Source organism: Delphinus delphis, chromosome 3 (genome assembly GCF_949987515.2).
Source record: "Delphinus delphis chromosome 3, mDelDel1.2, whole genome shotgun sequence".
In the NCBI taxonomy this organism is placed as follows: domain Eukaryota; kingdom Metazoa; phylum Chordata; class Mammalia; order Artiodactyla; family Delphinidae; genus Delphinus; species Delphinus delphis.
This window is the reverse complement of record NC_082685.1, coordinates 107,119,234-107,135,155: the sequence shown is the minus strand read 5'-3', so window position 1 is coordinate 107,135,155 and position 15,922 is coordinate 107,119,234. Positions and strand designations below refer to the sequence as shown.

The 15,922-nt window shown below is 36.5% G+C and overlaps 1 protein-coding gene across 1 annotated transcript in view; it reads left to right on the top strand.

Annotated features, from left to right (window-relative positions):
- Positions 1–15,922, top strand: part of XRCC4 (X-ray repair cross complementing 4) — a 261,129-nt gene that overhangs the window by 223,638 nt on the left and 21,569 nt on the right. The gene's annotated exons all lie outside the window — the stretch shown is intronic.

Genomic DNA, 15,922 nt, shown 5'->3' with positions numbered 1-15,922 from the left:
ATTCAAGGCTATTACTACACCAGAGGGAGAGCACAGTTTCCTTTATTCCCGCTCCCCCTGTTATGTATTCTAGCCTCACCCTGGCCAGATATTGAACAGAGGTACAAGACTTTTTCCCAAAGTATTTCAGTCCAGCACACTTTTTTGCTAATGGAAGAATTCGAAAAGCACTCAGGGAATTCGGATGGGATTTTTAATTTTATTAATTCAAACTAGTAATGTTTACTCACTTTTTTCTAAAAAGTGGTTATACATGGTTTCTGCCAGTTGTTTGGCATTTGGGGGCAGTGGAGGAGTTGTAGAGAATAGGTAATTTTTCTATCTATGGCCCTTCCATAAGCAATTCTGAAAGATCTCACACTATACTCAACACTGAGGGGCTACCAGCTTTCCTTAATGTAACTCCCTGGACATAGCTATAATTTAGCTGAGAGATGAACAAGTACACAAAATCTATACTTCAAGGCAAAATAGAACATACATCTTAAGAAAACTATAAGAAAATATTTTTATTTGTTAAGAGAATCATAAGCAGGGTGTCATAGACCGGGTGGAGGGCACACTGAAAGTCATGACTATCAGGAAGCTTTATACCAAAGTGTTAAAGAGCTGGGTTTGTGAATGGTGAAGGCAAGTCAGAATCCCAACAGAGAATGACAGATGTAGAAGCACAGGAATAGAAAAACAAAAACTATGCATGAGGGGCAGAAAGCAGTTAGCAGTTCTTTTTTAGTTGAAATGTAGGGCATAGCAGGAAGATTGAGAGAACTGTGTAAGTAAGGTGAAGGCCAGGAGGCATTATGTGGTTATGTATTCAGTTCTTTACTACATGTACATGCTATAAAGGATTGCCTGTCTAGAACCATGTGGAATTACAGATAGAAAATTCCAGATCAAATAACTATAAATGGTTGAACCTTATATTTTAACTTTTGTGAAGAAAGCCCTTATGAAACACACAGTATGCTTTGCGTCTCACTAAAGCATGTTATATATTCCCCCCTTTCCAACTGTGTTTCATGAAGCCCTAAAAATTTGTCAGATATATTTTGGAGGACCAAGGGAGCTGGTGGTAAATGAGACGGTCTTCCTCCTACCTCCTCTCCCTCATTCCCAGAGCAGTTTAACTTTTTACTGTTTTTCTTGTTAGATTACTTCTACAAGATTTCATTTGAAGAAGGAGTTCCACCAATAAAATGAAGTTTGAGTCCAGTGAGAAACCCTTGTGTAGTCAGATTACTAAGAAAGCATTGACTTATTGTAAGCAGTTTATTTCCTTTAATGTAATAGACATAAATGTCATGGATAGATGAATAGATAGAAGCATAGGCACATGGATGGAAGTAGTAGTATATGGTAGGGGATATTTGAATGAAAAAATATGTATGTGGGAAGAAGTTAATATATTATAGAAATAGACAACTTTTTCTTTTTTTTTTTTCCGGTACACGGGCCTCTCACTGTTGTGGCCTCTCCCGTTGCGGAGCAGAGGCTCCGGACGCGCAGGCTCAGCGGCCACGGCTCACGGGCCCAGCCACTCCGCGGCATGTGGGATCTTCCCGGACCGGGGCACAAACCCGTGTCCCCTGCATCGGCAGGCGGACTCTCAACCACTGCGCCACCAGGGAAGCCCTAGAAATAGACAACTTTTAACCATTTATCTTTTGGAGAACATAGAGATCTTGTTTAATATATGGATACAGGCATTTTACAGAATAATTACCTGGTTTCCTTAGAAGGGTCAGTGCCAAAAGTCCTCCACACTTTTGAACATGTTTTTTGTCCTTAATTCAAAAGTTCTCTTTGAAAATTATTTACATCCTGAGAAAATGTAAGTACTTGTAATATTTGGCATGTTTGTTACCTAATAGAAAAAGGTTCTTATTAAATAATATCTCCTAAACTTAAAATAATAGTAAATAGAATCCTAGTTGTGTTTTTTAAATGAAATGTTTCTAACTGACTTTTACTTCTTGTATAATCCACAAGCCATTCTTTAAATTTTAACTTTCATAATCATTAAATCTTTGTGTAGCTTAGTCTTGATTCATAATTATTTCAATTAATATTTTTATCCCAATACTCAAATCTGATTTGAGTTGTCCAAAGTTCCATGTTTAGGAATTCATGATATGGAAACCATCCTTTTCATTTCTTGCATAGTAAGATCAACTCTTAAGAGAGTATTATCCGTAGAAAATGTAATTTGCCCTTTTGAGATGGCTATTTATGGCGATCACATTAAATTACAAACATTGAAATATTAAAATTGAAATTTTATCCATGCTCTGTTAAGCTACTTTTGTTAATATTTAGAGGAATGTGATTTTCTGTGCTTTTTGAACAGAAAGAATTATTTTGGGTCTTTTCACAAATGGATTAAGGATTTAGGAAAAAGGAACTTTTACATTTCATCTACTGTCATCTCTTTGCAGTTGGTGACTGGTCTAAGTACAAAGTGAAAGCACAGGAAATTAATAAGAATTTTAAAACTAATGTTTATGTAATAGGAAGTTTAGAGAACAAATACACATATTCTGTATACATAAAAATAGGAATATGCTAATAAATAAATGTATTAAACCTCCATGTTGTACACCTCAAATTTATACACTGTTACATTCAGTTATGTCTCAGTTTAAAAAAAAAATCACTGTTGGGCTTCCCTGGTGGCGCAGTGGTTGAGAGTCCACCTGCCGATGCAGGGGACACGGGTTTGTGCCCCGGTCCGGGAAGATCCGACATGCCACGGAGCGCCTAGGCCCGTGAGCCATGGCCGCTGAGCCTATGCATCCGGAGCCTGTGCTCCGCAACGGGAGAGGAATCACTGTTTAAAAAAGGTAAACATGTTTTTTAAGCTTAGTAGCATGAATTTCCTTTTGCTGTATTCAGGAATGACAAATAATTAACTGCCTGTGAATGCAAACTAGAGTATCTGATGTCCAGGAGCTCACATTCCTTCTGAGGATAAAGATGTGGTCATATGTGAAGATAACTGCACACAGTCATAAATCTTATCATGGTAAAGGCAATATTACAGGATCCTAAAACTGTCTCTAACTGAAGTGATGGGGGAAGATTTTAGGGAGTGGGAAGGATTTCTGTTGGTCCTGGCAATAATGAGGGAGAATTGAGCTTTAGGGAGAGGAAGGAGGAGGCCATTCCACCTCCTTCCAGAGGGGGGAAGTTCATGTGGCCACCTGTGGACGCTTGATGTGCTCTAGCAGGAGGTTTATCTAGTAGAGCAGCAGGAGTCCAAGCTAAATAGGAAGGATGGGCCAGATGTGGGGAAGGTGGTAAAAGAAAAAAATTCTCCTGGCAGCATTAAAAAGTTTATTATTTTATTTTATTTTATTTTTTTAATTAATTAATTTATTTTTGGCTGTGTTGGGCCTTCGTTTCTGTACGAGGGCTTTCTCCAGTTGTGGCAAGCGGGGGCCACTCTTCATCACGGTGCATGGGCCTCTCACTATCACGGCCTCTCTTGTTGCGGAGCATAGGCTCCAGACGCGCAGACTCAGTAATTGTGGCTCACGGGCCCAGTTGCTCCGCGGCATGTGGGATCCTCCCAGACCAGGGCTCAAACCCGTGTCCCCTGCATTGGCAGGCAGATTCTCAACCACTGTACCACCAGGGAAGCCCAAAAGTTTATTATTTTTATATCATGTTTTCACATGTGTTCTATACCTTTCTGTGGTAGGTAGGATAATGCTTTTTCCCACTCACCATCCCAAGATGTCAGCTTCCTAATGCCTGGAACCTGTGACTGTGTTATCCCATGTGGTGACATGTGAAAGAGGAAGGCGTAGTGTGGTAGGCTGAATAATAGTCCCCAAAGGCATCCAAGTCCTAATCCCTAGAACCCATGAACATTATCCTATATGACAAGTGAATTTTGCAGTTGTGATTAAATTAAGGATAATTAGATGCAGAAATTATTCTGGATTGTCCAGATGAGCCCTAAATACAATTACAAGTGTCCTTATTTAGGAGGAGGAAGAGGGATATTTCAGACAGAGGAGAAGGAGGCTATGTGACGGAAGCAGAGTCAGAGAAGATGCTAAGGTGCTGACTTTGAACACACAGGAAGCGGACATGAGCCAAGGAATACAAGAAATGTATTTCTATACACTGGAAAAGACAAGGAAATGGATTTATTCTAGAGCCTCTGGAGGAAGCTTAGTCCTGCCAACACCTTAATTTGAGCCCCGTAAGACTCCTTTCAGACTTGTGGCCTCTAACACTGTAAGAGAATAAATTTCTCTTGTGTGGGCCACCAAGTTTGTCATAATTTAGCCACAGAAAATTAATACACACAAAGTCATTGGAAAACCTGGACTGTGCTCTAGTGGACTTACAAGAATGGTCTACCTCACGCTGCCATGAGAACACAAGAAGTCATTACCATAACTCTAATCCAGTTGCCAGGAACCTCCTCTGCATGACACCCTAAAATTGGTGAATGGCCACTGGAACTTGTATTCTGACCGTCACCTCAGCCACAACTGCCTCTTGACACACAGCCGAAAAATGGGCACAGGAATCTGCTGCAGGAAAAAAACAAACAAAAAAAAACCACCCCTTAACTTTCCATTAAGACTTTGCTTTTGGGGGTATGGGGGGACAGTAAAATAAGTCAAGACGGTGTCCTTTGCCGCCTTTTCACCTTCTAGATATCTCAGTAGTTTTACAAAGGAGACAGAAATACAGTTTTTAGCTTTCCAGCTCCTGCAGTAGTAAAAAGTTATCCTAGAAAGAGAATGAATGAAAGATGAGCAGAAAAATCCACAGAATTTACCACAAAGGCTTTGAGATTATTTACATGACCACTCTGGGCTCCATCATTCCCTATGCTTTTATAAAATTACAGTTGACCTTTGAACAGCATGAGTTAAAACTGCGTGGGTCCATTTAAATGTGGGTTTTTTTCCAATGGTAAATACTATGTGATCCGCAGTTGGTTGAATTTGCAGATAGAGAAAAACTGCATTTGTGGGGTGGATTTTGACTATGCAGAGGGTCTGCGCCCCTAACTCCCCATTGTTCAAGGGTCAACTGTACTTTCTAAGCAATGTGAATTAATAAAATTGCCAATTAATGCAGCAACATGAACAGAACATCTGTGTGCAGAGTATCATATGAGGTCAAGATAGGAAGATACTAAGGAAAGGAAAGACTTGGTCCCTGTTCTTTCAGAGAGTGCATGCTTAATGTGAAACAGAACTGATGTGTACATATAGTTAATACAGGATAAATTGTGTTTGGAAGTTCTGAATGAATTCAGAGAGTCGTCATGTGGGAGGAGAGTTTTGAAAGAAGAGACTTTCTCTGAGAAGAGTAGAAAATGCACCTCTGGATGATTGAGGACTTAGCTTATCTGTAGGATGCAGGCAGGAGGGAATGTAGTCATATGTGTGATTCTAGTTGGCTGGCACACAGGTAAGCATGGAGAAGTTATGGAAATGAAAGTGCTAAGGCTGACATTGTTGCTAAGTAGCCAAGAGGAAATTGAGGAACTGATTTTTCTTAGTGAAGTTATTATGACCTGGTAAAATCATCGGAATAAGCTCTGAGAAAGGAAGTTAGGAAACAAGAACACTTGTGAAATTCATTTAAGGATGCTGAGATGGCATCCAAACTACAAAAGGCAAAACTCTTACCTCAACTGCTGATGAGGTTTGACTGAAAAGAGACCATGCTGCAGATACACAAATAGCTCTTTTTCTTGTATTTTTAGAGTAAAAGTAATATGTAGAGATGGTTTTTTTTAAAGTACAGAAAAGTGTAAAATGAAAAGTAAAAACCTCTCTCATACTCCACTCCACTTCTGGATCTTCTGTCTAAAGGTTCCTGCTATTAACCGTTTCCTATGTATCCTTTTGGAAAGCATTTTTCTGACATAAAGACCACATGTAAATATACACAAATAGGATCATGGTATTGTACAGTGCTTACCCTGGCCATTGAGATCTTTTAATACCAACACATTTAGATCTAACCTATTCTTGGTAAGACTCTAAAAGTATCTCATTGTACAGAGTTCTCATGATACATATAATAAGTCTACTACTGCAGGATATTTATGTTGGTTTTCCCCCCAGTTTTTACCTGTCTGTCCCATTTACCTCTCTGAGCTCATCTACTCTTCTCTCTAGGGCTCACTCTGCTCCAGCCACACCAGCCTCCTGCATATTCGTCAGACACATCAGTTGTAGCTTCGTTTTGCACAAGCATTCCTCTGCCTAGAATGCTCTTCCTTTACATATCGACTTGCTTCCTCCTTCACACCTTAGCTCATATCTCAACTTCATCTTTGATTGTGCTATATGATATTGTAATTCCATCACACTTCCAATCTACTTCCTTTTTAAATTTTTCTCCATAGAACATTTCACTCTCTAAAATATCATATGCTAATTTATTTTATTTGCCTCTTTTTTTCCCTAAAATTTAAGTTTCATAAGGAGAGTGATTTTTGTATGTTATTTGTTACTAATACCTTTAGGAGTTAAGAATTGCTAGACATCTTATGTCTAGACAAGAATATAATCTTAAATAAAATCCTATTCTCAATCAAATTATTATTGTTTAATCACATCTTTGCTCCACATATCTCTCTTTTGATTTTCAAATATCTCCTAACACTGTAGACTTTTCCTTTTAGTAGATGTTACTTTAATATATATTCCTTTAAAGAGGATGATCTTAGCACATAGCAGACACCAGTTTAAAAACAAAAAAAAAACTGTATTAGTCAAATAAATAAATCATACCCCTTGCTCTAATAAAGGGATAAAAGTAATATAGTCCCATACTCTGATAATTATCCGTTACCACCATTTTTAGGTAATATCTGACCTAGTGAAAGAAAATCATTTGATTGCACAAAAGAGTTTTAATTGCAGATAAGATTGTTATGCGTAATAGTCTGGATTCTCTGTACCCAAAATTGAAAGAGGGAGCAATTTAAATGATGTAAATGATAACAGCTTTCAATGGACACTGTTGTTCCAATATTCAGTAAACAATAGTTTTGAGCATTATGGGTGCTATAAGTTTATATCAGTTTCACTTCATTTTTTTCAAGTTGCAGAATTTGCCACAAATTTCATCAGATATTTAACAAATAAATATAAAATTTGGGTATAACAAAATACCCAAATCTTTTGAAAGTAAGTGCTTTCAGAGATTTTAGATCCTTCTCCTTCATGGAAACTTTTATATTATTAACAAAGAGAAACTTAGATTAAATTATTTTCTTGGTAGCTTGGTATGTTCTATTAAGCCACAGCAAATATTTGTTAATAAGGTTAACAATAATTAAATATTTGTTAACAATATTCACTTTTTTATTTTTCAAATTGCTGTTAATCTCAAGTACACTTTGGAGAACAAACATACAAACAACTTGATACCTCATAGTATAAAGTATGTGGGTAAGTTAGATCTGTCTACCTTACAGGCACAAGTATAGAGGGCTTATTTCATGGCATTAACTGGAATTGTGGAATACAGGTAGGAACATTAATGTAATTGCAGAGATGTAGTGATCCCTGAAGAATGGCCTCTATCATGACATTTATCATCCTTGATCAAGGTGTAAAGAAACTGTAATGTGTTGTGATATTTTCCCTTATTACTCATGATTAAGTCACACCAAAATGGCACGAAGACCAGGAAACCAATTAGATGTTCACCAGTGGCATTCATATTTAATCTCTGAGAGATCCAATTGACTTCTATGAGTTAGTTAATAGTTCATTACCTAGTATGTATGATTTTTAAATAAAACAACCCTTTTAAGGATAATAATTGCAAATATGTGAACTGTATTTTTAATTAGAAAAATAGTGAGCTTGTACTGGTAAGCTATTTCTTATCATATGTTTGGTGCTGTCACACTTAACAGTTATTTAATTATTTGTAAATTTTTCTGGTTGAAGAATTTTTTCCTATTTGATGTCAGCATAGTTTTTGAGTGTTGTTAGACATTAAATGGGAACCTAATTATAAAACAAATTCAGCTATTCAATATATAATGCCACTAATAACATTACTATTAGCCTGTGAAAGCCTCTAGTCAGTTTTTCTCAATACTGAATTCTACTGAACACTATAAACTCACAATTTTGCATGACTTTATATACAGTTAAAACCTCAGTGAAATTATGTGTTTATGCAACAATTATATAGCATTTACTCTGCGCCAGGTAATATACTAAGGACTGAAGGTATCAACATGAATAAGATACCTCTCCCTCACTGAGTGTGATAGACTGAATAATTGCCCCCTAAGATGTCCATATATTAATCCCTGGAACATGTGACTGTTACCATATATAGCATGGCACAGACTTTGTGCATGTGATCAAGTTAAGGATCTTGGGATTATCCAACGATTATCCTACAGTATTGAGGTGGACCCAAATGCAATTACACATATTCTTTTAGATAGAAGTACAGGGAGATTTGACACAGAAAGAAGGAGAGAGAGCAGTGTGACGGTGGAGACAGAGACTGGGGTGATGTGCCTCCAAGCCAGTGGATGCTGCAACACGTATAAGCTGGAAGGAGCAAAGACCAGATTCTTCCCTAGTGAGTATGGAGGGAGCTAAGCCCTCCTGACCCCTTGATTTTGGCCCAGTGATACTGATTTTAGACTTATCGACTCCAGAACTGTGAGAGAATAAATGTGTTGTGTTTTGTTTTGTTTTTGGCTGCGTTGGGTCTTCATTGCAGTGCACGGGCTTTCTCTAGTTGTGGCGAGCAGGGGCTGCTCTTCGTTGCGGTGCGCGGACTTATTGCAGTGGCTTCTCTTGTTGCAGAGCAGGGGCTCTAGGCACGTGGGATTCGGTAGTTGTGGCACGCGGGCTCAGTAGTTGCAGCTCACGGGCTCTAGAGCGCAGGCTCAGTAGTTGTGGTGCACGGGCTTAGTTGCTCCACGGCATGTGGAATTCTCCCGGACCAGGGCTCGAATCCCTGTCCCCTGCATTGGCAGGTGGATTCTTAACCACTGTGCTACCAGGGAAGTCCCCATTGTGTATTGTTTTTAATCATCAAGTTTGTGATAATTTGTTGCAGTAATCACCAGAAATGAATATACTGAGGTACTCAACATTTAGTGAGAGACAGACACAAAAACTAGTAATTATTGTGCAGTGAGAGCGCTATGGGAGGTATGTGGGAGAAAGGAAGTGGGAGGACAGGCATGGAGCACTAACTCTGACAGATCAAGTTCTTATAAAGCTACTTAGAAGATCTGGACTGAGGCTTGAAGTAAAAATAAGAGTTTTCCAAACAAAGAGAGGAGTGCAAAATGGCAAAACAAAAAAAGTGCAGTGAGTTGTATAATACAAGACCGTATTTTGAATTGCATATTTTATTTCAGGAAATACTAAGCGCTAACGTAATTTTCATTGACTTTTAATATTTTGATTAGTTGTCATATTTATCAAAGAAGAGCCGTAAGGCTGTATGAAGCATTCTTGGAAAGAGTAATATATATACTACAAATAAGATAAAGGAATAATCCAGTGTTACAGAAGTAAAGAATAATTATTATTTCCTGTCATTGCTAGTAGCTGGGTGTTTTAGAGAGGTTATTAGATGGAAATTTTGATTAAAGTCATCTCAACAGTGTTGTAGTGTGATCAGTTGGAGAGAGAGATCATTTATTCTAGTTATACAAATAATCACCAGCCACTCAAATCGTAGTAAAAATAAAACAACAATTTTAATTAAATCTTTCTCTTATCTTCTTTCATTTTATTTGGATTATTAAGTTTGCCTAGAAGTTTTGGGCCAAGTAAAAAGTAGAGAGAGGTCATTTCTTTGTATTCTCTTGTCAAAATTAAACAATAGAAGTAGTGATGATGACTGAACAAAACACCTGATACTGTGTTGCGGACCTCTAGAAATTGTGCAAACTGAACAGACTCTGCATGAGTTTTGAAATCTATTTTCAAAGTTGGATTAAGTATTAGAATGGTAACAAAAAGAGATCATAAATCAAGTGGATATTTATTATAGTGTGCATCAGGTATCAGTGATTTGGCTGTGAGAACAAGGTAAAGACAGATAAATTATAATATAAAGGACAATTAGATTATCCAGGGATGACAAGAAAAGTAAAATTTAAAAAGCAGCTGTTGGTTTTAGTTATTTTCCCAGAGCCAAGAAACTGGATTAGCTGATCACTAGATACTGAGAATTTCATTCCCACACCCTTCACAGCATTAGGCATTATCAAACTTTTTAATTCTGTAGGGAAAGAAGCCAAACACTGGCACTTCCCAAAACACTAGGGAAAACATTTTTTTTAATAGTGTTTGGCCGTATTCACTAGGTTTGCTCCCCTCCTCAGCATCTCCAGCTCACCTGAGGGCCGTGGAGCTCACAACCCCTCCCCAGACCTTCCTGGGACTCTGACCCAAACCCTAGGTAAAATGAAACATGTCTACACCCCACTCAAAAATAGATTTGTAAACTCAGCCACTCAGGGAGGTCTAATTTCACATTTCATTTTGGCAGAGGGTTTTCTGGGATAATTGCCTCCAATACAGTCTAAACAACTTTGCTATTAATGGAAATCGAAGCAGAACTGAGAAGGAGATTAGAATTCATTTAGATGGCAATATTCTGTTTTGTTTTGTTTAATCAGTGGTCCAAGAGAGCTTTCCCATTGATACAACTTTAAAAATACTTTAATCATATGCACAGTAACTAGAATAATGGATGGCGCTTAGTCTAGGAAATCCTCTTTCTCATTATTTCTGTGAGCATAGTTTCATTTTTTTCCTGTATGTATCATTTTTTCCTCTATATCCTATAAAAATAATCAAGATAATAGTATAATAGTATGATAACCTATAGGAACAGTACATATGCTAAAATTCACTTATAGAAAAAATTTATTTTAAATATTTTACAATTTCTACTTCTCATTTTACTGCAAAACAAAAGACTTCTATGATTATCCTAAAAATATACTTATCCCTTAGTTTTGTAATGAGATACCCAAGTGTTTCATGTACATTGGTAGTATCCTCTGTTTACAAAGGCATATACCTTTCCATTAATTTTCAAGGATTTTTCATAAGTTATGTCTGTCAGCTACTCTGTTAACAAAAAATATCGTCTTATGCTGTCTCTATCTCTCTGGTTTCTATCCACATCAACCTAAGCCTGGAAACCAGTCATTCCAAAATTATTTAGTCTGCTAGTCTCTAGACAACAAATTATTTCAGTTAGTTACCATTTGACAATAATAGGGAAACTAAGCTGAAAAGTAACTACCAGTTTAATCAGCCAATATACCAATGTGAATTTTACAAAAGTCACAGTTGTACTTGGGATACTGTGTTAATTTATTTAGAATGTTAACAGGTCTTATCCTTGCCCCAGCCTAACAGATGTAAGAGAGAAACAGTAAGATGTCTGCATCAATGCTTTTTTTTTTTTAAGTACATAAGATGGGGTTGGCTTTTGCTATCCCTGCAGCTTTTTATGCAGCTGGAAGAAGGAAAATACAGTTTTTATTATTCTAGGAAGAATAAAATACGCTCTAGTAAATGGGATCTATTTGACATGAGGTAGTCACCTTAAGATGGTAAAGATTTTGATTGACTCAAGATAATATACCTACTGTCACCATTTAAATTCAAAAACAAACCCACTCTGTAAAAACAGACTAAAAATCATTTGAAAATAGAATTATTGGGAACTCACAAGATTGATTTGGTCCCGGGTCATCAACTATAATGGGATCTCTCCCCACTTTTTGCTACTTTCACAGATAAGATGGGAGCCCTTCAGGTGATTTTTTTATGAAGTTGCTTCCTAGAACAATGTAGAACAGAATAGTCTTTCTTGACATGTAGGCATTTCCTATTCTATTCCCTACTACGATCTAATTCCAAAGTCAATATTCCCTTTTTGCAGTGAGGCTGGAAATGTTTCTGCCTCATAATCAAACTACCACATAGTTGAGCTTATTGTACTTTTAGAAATTGTGACTTTACTTGCTTTCAGCCAGATTCTCTTGTTACTAATAGGCAGTTTTCCTCCAAATTCCATTTTATTTATTCATGATAGAATCTGTGTCTAATTTTTTAAGTATGATTGAAATAAATTAAGTAATCCTTCTAACCAGGCGTGAGCCATTTCACATTTAATATTCTTTATGGGAAAATCCGTTTTGTATCTATATATTCTATTAATACCACGTTTTCCACTCTTCCATTTTGAACTACAATATGGTTTATTTCTTGAAGTTTGGCTTTGACAAGTGTAATTTTGTCATTGCATAACATTAGTTTTTAGTACTGTACATTTCGTTTGGTCTTATAGCAAGTAATTCTTGCCAGAAAGCATCTCATAATCTATGTCTTAAAGAGTATAGAAAGAAATAGAAAATCTTAAGAAGAAACATATTAAACATCCCTTGACAGTTTGAAACTAACAAGCCCCTTTCCTTAATCACTTTCCTCCATTACCAGAGGCTTGGTAAGGAACTCTTATTGCTATTCCATGGATATGTGTTTCACAACTAACAATACACTGTATTTTTTTAATCAGTAGATTTTTAAAATAATTAACAGCATAACTCTGTATGTTAATCAGAGATGAAAAGCTCATCGTGAATATAGCTTGAAAATGCTCTTTCAGGGGAAAGATTGCTACTTGTTTTTAATTTGTATGTTTTGCTTATTGAGGTAAAATTACCATAAAGTAAAATTCATGATTCTTAGTTGTATAGTGCTATGAATTTTGACAAACAAACAATAAAGCTAGGAAATATTTCCATCATCCCAAAAAGTATCTTCACGCCTGTTTGTAGTCTGTACTGTCTTCCCACACTTAGCCCTGGCAACACTGATCCGTCCCAATATTTGCTTTTTCTGGAATGTCATATAAAATCATGTGGTATGTAGCCATTTTTGAGTCTGTCTTCTTTCACGTAGCATAATGCCTTTGAGATTCTTCCATGTAGAACTGTGTCAATATTTCATTGCTTTTAATAAGTAGCACTCCATATGTGGATGTATCATGATTATTTATCTATTCACCTTATAAATTCTCCCACTATTAATTATATTATTATTGTTGTTGTTATTATTTGGCTATTATTTTAAAGTACTTATTATGTGCCAAGTACCATGGCAAACTTTTTACGTAATTTGCATGATTTAATGCTTCAAATTATAGCACAGTGTTTTTTTTAACAACAGAGTCAGACTTTAGGTTTGACTCCTATCTCCTCCACTTATTAGTTTTATGGCCTTGGGAAGTTACTTAACACCCTTTAATTTTACACAACTATGCAAAGGTGATGATAATACTACTACTTCACAGGGCTGTTGTAAAGATTAAATGGGTTAATACCTATAAGTACCTGTAAGAGTGTTTGACTCCTAGTGTTCAGTAAATATCAGTTATATTTATATTTTGTAGGGGTTAGTCCCCAATTTGAAGAGGAGACAAGCTCAGAAAAGTTCAGACTTCCTCAAAATCACATGATAACTAAAGTGGAAGATCCAAGATTTTAATCCAGCTTTATCTGACTCCAAACTAGGTACCTCTTCCATGACAAGACATTACTTATTGTCAAATTGAAATCGCTGGATCTTTCTCTGATATTATGGCAAACTAGACATTCTGAGATCCACTAAAATGTAAAATGCTGAATTATGAATATACATATTTTTTCTAGTGCACGCAAAAATGAGATGAAAATTATAAGAATCTTCAAGACCAAAACAGCAAGCTGAAGCCAAAGCAGGCACCTTGCTACAAGCAGTAAACAAACTGAAAAACTGTGCTGCCCTGAGATAAACATGCTGATTGAATGCAGCCACTGAAGGACTACATTAGGCCCTGAGCACCCAGGGGTGGTACCCCCTGCTCTCATTAGAAATAAACACAAATCTTCTCTGGAGGAAGGTCCTCAGATTTTGCAAGGAACGAGTCATTTTAATATTATCAAACTTTTCTGGCAAAGTGAATGGGAGAACACTCCCAACTCATTCTATAAAGCTAAGATAACCTCAGTTCTGGAACCAAAAAAAAAAAGTAACAGCTCGACACAGAAAATTACAGACCCATATTATTGCTGAATATAGGTGGAAAAGAAAAATCCTGACTGGTATTAGAAAACTAAATCTAGCAATGCATATTTTAAGCATAAAAAATATATGATGAAAAAGTTGGGTTTATTTCCAGAAGGAATAATTATAATGTATCACATTAGTAGATAAAAGGAGAAAAAACACATGATCAACTCAATTGGTGCATAGAAATTTAATGAAATTCACCACCCAAGCATAACATTTCCTTGAAAATTAGGATTTATAGGAATTTCCTTACATACCTAAACAAGAGCTCATGAGAAATAGAAGCATTTTTTCAGATCAAGATTCCCACGATCACTACTTCAATTCAATATTGTATTGGAGATCCTAGCCAGTGCATGTAGAGCACAAAAAGAAATAAAATGTATAAATCTTGGAAAGAAAGTTTTCAATACTCATAGTTCCTATGACTGACTACATAGACAATCTAAAAGCAATCTACAATTGAATTTTATACACTAGCATCAAATAATTAGAAAAAAAATAATTAGAAAATGTAATTCAAAACACAATGATTAGGGGCTTCCCTGGTGGCGCAGTGGTTGAGAGTCCGCCTGGCAATGCAGGGGACACGGGTTCGTGCCCCGGTCCGGGAAGATCCCACATGCCGCGGAGCGGCTAGTCCCGTGAGCCATGGCCGCTGAGCCTGCGCGTCCGGAGCCTGTGCTCCGCAACGGGAGAGGCCACAACAGTGAGAGGCCCGTGTGCCGCAAAAAAAAAAAAAAAAAAAAAAAAAAAAAACAAGGATTAAATTATTAAAAGGTGGAGCAAATTTTAAACTTTGAAGGATAGGAAGATTCACTATCATAAAAATTTCAGTTCTCTCAAAATTGCCTGTAGATTCACTACATTTATAATTAATATCCCAACAAAATTTTGGCAAGTTGTTTCTGAAATTTACATAGAAGAACAAAAGGCTAAGAATTGCCAAAAGTAGTGCTGAAGAAGAATAAAATGGGGGAACTTTCTATACCAAATATCGTGACTTGTAATAGAAGAAGAGTAAGTAGTAAAGTATGATATTGACACTGACATAGACAGTTGTGTAAACTAGAGTCTAACAGTACACTCATGCTTATATACAGATTTTGTATGTGACTAAGTAGTAATATAGTTCACTAGGGAAAAGATCAACTATTTACTAGGACAGTTGGTTTTCTCTTTGAAAAATAATGAAATTTAATACCCTCATCACACCTCCATGAAAATAAATTTCCAATGGATTAAAAATGTGAATATAAAGGGCAATAGTTTAAAATTTTGGAAGAAAACACAGGAGAATATTTTTAAGGTCTGGAGGAAGAGTTTCTTAAATAAGGCTGAAAGAGTGTAACCCATAGAAGAAAAGCTATATTAATTTCACCACATTAAAATAAAGAGCTTCTGTTCAAAAGATATCATAAGGAAAATGACAAACTACATACCGAGATAAAATATTTGTAACCTATATAATTGGAAAAGAATTTGTGTTCTCCTCCTAAATCAGCAAAGTAAAAGGCAGGCAGCATTAGAAAAATGGACCAAAGACTTAAGCAAGCATTCCAGAGAAGATATGCACAAATAGCTTTCAAACATGAAAATATGGTCACCTTCATTATTGCTTCATAAAACACATTAATGACAAAGGGGGAACAAGAAACTTTATAGTAGAGAAGCATGGCAGACAATACCTTGTGATCAAAGTGAACAGCATCAGTAATGGTACAAACTGAAATTATACACCACCTGAGCAGATGCGATAAGAAGAGCACAGCAGCACTTCTGTCATTGTCCTGCCAAAGGTCCATAACTTG